Source organism: Spinacia oleracea, chromosome 3 (assembly GCF_020520425.1).
Source record: "Spinacia oleracea cultivar Varoflay chromosome 3, BTI_SOV_V1, whole genome shotgun sequence".
In the NCBI taxonomy this organism is placed as follows: Eukaryota; Viridiplantae; Streptophyta; class Magnoliopsida; order Caryophyllales; family Amaranthaceae; genus Spinacia; species Spinacia oleracea.
In genome coordinates this window covers 4,486,752-4,490,697 of record NC_079489.1, presented here as the reverse complement: position 1 = coordinate 4,490,697, position 3,946 = coordinate 4,486,752, and the positions used below count along the sequence as shown (strand labels likewise).

Below are 3,946 nucleotides of genomic sequence, written 5' to 3'. Positions count from 1 at the left end.
TATTGGCCTAATTTGCAAGTCAAAATTTCACACAATATACCAAATGATAAACGAACAAAAAACCATTATCTTGTAAAGTACAATTCGATGTATCTCTATTATATAAGCCAAGAGGGGAGGGGCAATTCAGTAAAATAACTTTTCGTGTCCACTGAGTAAATTACGAAAATACCCTCACCCCCTCCCATTTCCGTGTCCACGTTGATGAGCCTCTCAGACTCTCCCCTCTCACTTTTCTCTTTCTTCACTTTTCCCTCAGACCTTCACCAAACAACAAAGCCATTTCTAGGGTTAGAGAGCCCCAATCTCATACTTTCTCTTCAGATCGGCCTCCGATATGCCTTCTTTCAATCCCCTTCATGAGTTCTGCGAGTTTTGCATAAACCACTCCTCCGTTCATCCGGTCGCTAGCGCCGCCGCCACAGCGGAAGGAAGATCCGTCACAGTGGATGCTCTCCGGTTCGCTTGCCCGATGACGTCTCTCTAAATGTTGCCACCGCTGAAAGGTTTTCTTTTCCCCTTAGTTCAGACTAGAATTTGTCAGGCTTCAATTCGTCATTTTAGGTTTACAATTTTTGTTGGTAAATTTGTTATTTTACGTTATGTTATTGAAATTATCTTTAACCGAGCGTCATAATATTCACAACCACCATACCTCTTCCTTAGATCCGGTGCCATAGAAAGCGACAACAGTGGCGTCAAGGAGAGGAACATCAATTGGCCTCCACCGCCGGAGTTACGCGTCGCCGCCTCACACAACCCAGGTTATATTTCCCTCAATTTCTAAACCTTAACTATATTTCCTGGTAGTATAGTGGTTGATCCGGATCAACTTTTGTTTATGTTGGCGTCAATTCCCTATTTTATTTTATTTTATTTATCAAATGCGATTCATAGAAAGTTGTATGTCTCTCTCCCCCTCTTTCTATATTTCAAGTCAGTTTTGATTGGATTTGACAGGGTTGAAATTTGGGGCTTTGCACACTGGTTGAAATTTGGAACTGATAAACATCAGGATGGCTGACAAATAAGGTAACCAGGCATTCTTATAATTTTGAAATTTAATTTAGTTTAATTTATTTTAATTGGAGTATAAAATGGTAAAGATAAATATTTGTTTGTTTGATTGTAGGCTGAAAAAGAAACAGATGTAGTGCAAGAGCTCCTGCTACACCTGCATCACCAGCTCTAAGAAGTCCTTCTTCATCAACTATGACTGCTTCTCGAGAGGGTGTGCGTGCAAGAGCTGCTGCTTTGCGTCGATGAGCAGCCACCACATGTTTCAAGAGATTCCTTCCACTAACTGAAGCAGCCAAGGACAGAAGAAGAAAGTTTGATCGATTCTGTAAAAATAAAGAATTAGAAGAGTGATATGACCTGAGATATTTAGGGTTGACTGTAATTATGTCATGTTTCAATGCGATTACAGGTATGGATTTTGAATTTGAATAATAAAATATTTGGGGATGTTTTTTCTGTTTTGATAATTATTAGGATTTTTAATTGGTGTTGATCATTTAATTTTGTTTTTTATTATTTTTCGGCATGTAGTTCTTCCGGCTGTCGTGTAAGACGGCAGTATACCTTTTTCAGCCGTTAGATGAGTCGATTCTTGAACTATGATACACACGTATCTTTGTTCATTCTTTTACATTTTCTTCAACGCTACCAAATACCAATGGCTGGTAGCTCTCTGGCTCTCTCTTGAACATTTTCAATTCAATTTTTAAGTTGGTTCTCAATATTTTCATCAATTTGATTTATAGCTAGCTTTTAGTTTTTGGGTACCTCTGACTTTGTTATTATTTGATTGAATTTGGCTGTAGGAGTGAGATTAGTAGCTGAACATTTTATGTCTGATGAGTTATTTGCTGGTTGGTGGTAATTGCTGAAAGGTAAGTTGACAAAATGGGTTCATATTACATATTTAATCAAATTGTTGCCAAGTTGGTTGCTGTTTTTGATTTGGGTTAAATCCTCATTATTATATCTGATCTTAGATGCAACATGTACTCTTTTATGTAGGCTGAAGTGTAGTCTTATATGCACGCAAAGGCTGAAGGTGTAACAACAATCAAAGGCTTAAGTGTTGTACCAGCAGGTCGCTTATGGCAACATCGACAACATCAAAGCTCTTCACGGAGAAGGTGTTGGACTTGAGGTAATTTTCGATTCATTATTCAATTTCCCCTAAAATTAAAAATAAAATTCTTATGTTTTCAAATATTAGCTTTTGGGGGGGAAAGTAAGGAAATTTTAGGGTTTTTAAATTCTCGGGTTCAGTCTTAGATCTATGCTGAGATTTAGGTTCAGGAGAAGTTGGGGTGGATGGTACGGAAGGAGAGTGGTTCATTGCCCATGAGTTTAGCAGAGGCGTTGATGCGCTTCGAAGTAGCATCTCCTGTAGAGAGAAACAAAAGAGAAATAATTGATTTTTTAAAAATGGAATTAATAAATTAATATTTATGGGTTTTTAAATTCTCGGGTTCAGTCTTGGGACTAGCTTCTGGATGTTGTTGTGTGTCTTACGATGGTTTATTGTAAAGTTGTTGATCTGGACTCTGTGAAATAGGGCATGAGGATCGGATTCTTTGATCATTTTTGAACTATTTCTCGGGTTTTAATCTTCAGAATATAGCTGATGCTTTTTGGAGCATCGGCCTTATTTGCCGTCTCTTGAATGGTGTTACATACCTGTAAAATTGAATAAGTGCTTAAATAACTTCCATTAAGAAGGAAATCTGCTACTCCTTACATTATTTTTAAAGTGTAAATGCTACTTATGTTTTTAATTTCTTAGCCGACAGTGAAGGCATATGACTCAATTATGTGCCCATTTACCTGAGGTTTGGAGTTGACTAGAGGCATCAGTTTATATCTCATATATTATGCCCCCCTTTGAACAGATTCTTCCGGAATGTCAGCTGAAGATCCTGATTGCGATGGAGATGATGACAACCATGAAAAGGTCATTCATGAGGTTTAGAGCTTCCAATAATAAGTTTCTTTTGCAGTCAATCATGTAAAAAAGGAAAAAAAATAATCTCCATTGTTGGAAAAGTGAGATACAAGAATCCGCTTTGCGTCGATGAGCAGCCACCACATGTCTGTTATTAAAAAAAACACACACACCAGCCACTTGCTGACCGCATGGCCATGAAGCTAGGGAGGAAGCAAGGCTCACAGTGGTATCAATATGATGTACCAGCCAGAGGAGTCTCATAAGGATTTGTACTTATCAGAGCTACATCTGTTTTAGATGTCAATTTATCTAATTTTCATGAACATGAACCTTGATTTGCTGCTGTACTATTTTAATTTAAAAAAAAACACATACACAACTTTAGCTGAAACAACGCTTATGTGATTGTGTGTTGTATATACTTGGTTGATCTATTTAACTGCGAATGTAGTTGCAAGGCATGCTTAAGTTCAGACACTTAAGAAGGTTTTCTAGCGTATGCACTTTTGTTGCGAATGAGAGATTAACAAAATACCAGTTGAACTTGAAGCTTGCTTATTATTTGTGGTGATTAAATGTAATAATCACAAGTTTAAGATTTATATATACTCCTGCACGCATCGCGTGCATATAAGACTAGTCATGTATAATTAAGCTCGTATATCTAGTATTTTAAGAGAAGGCCGGTGTCATAGTCCTTAGTCCATAATTCCATATATTTTAGACTAACCCCTAATATAAGAGCAAACAAACTCTTCATTTCGGATAATTAACAAGTTAGTATTAAAAGCATCGAAACAATAGGTGAACTACAAACACGCGTGACCTTTGTTAGTGCAGAAAATTGCAATACACCTCTAGAAAACAGTAAACCACCTCAAAACTCTCGAAACACTGTAGAATCACTTATACATTTTATTCACTGTTACCTTTCTTGATTTATTGCAGCTTTTTTAATTTCATGTTAGAGGTTCCTTGTATAGA

The 3,946-nt window shown here is 37.1% G+C and overlaps 1 long non-coding RNA gene across 3 annotated transcripts; it reads left to right on the top strand.

Moving 5' to 3' along the window:
* Positions 1-237: 237 nt before the first annotated feature.
* Positions 238-3,439, top strand: LOC110799855 (uncharacterized). Of its 3 annotated transcripts, none has more exons than XR_008931341.1 (7): positions 238-506; positions 667-764; positions 961-1,032; positions 1,133-1,429; positions 1,552-1,895; positions 2,026-2,161; positions 2,907-3,439. It is a non-coding gene; the product is annotated as an uncharacterized lncRNA (long non-coding RNA). The 3 variants fall into 3 exon arrangements; XR_008931342.1 differs by having other exon boundaries at positions 1,133-1,685; positions 1,827-1,895; XR_008931340.1 differs by having other exon boundaries at positions 1,133-1,895.
* Positions 3,440-3,946: the final 507 nt, after the last annotated feature.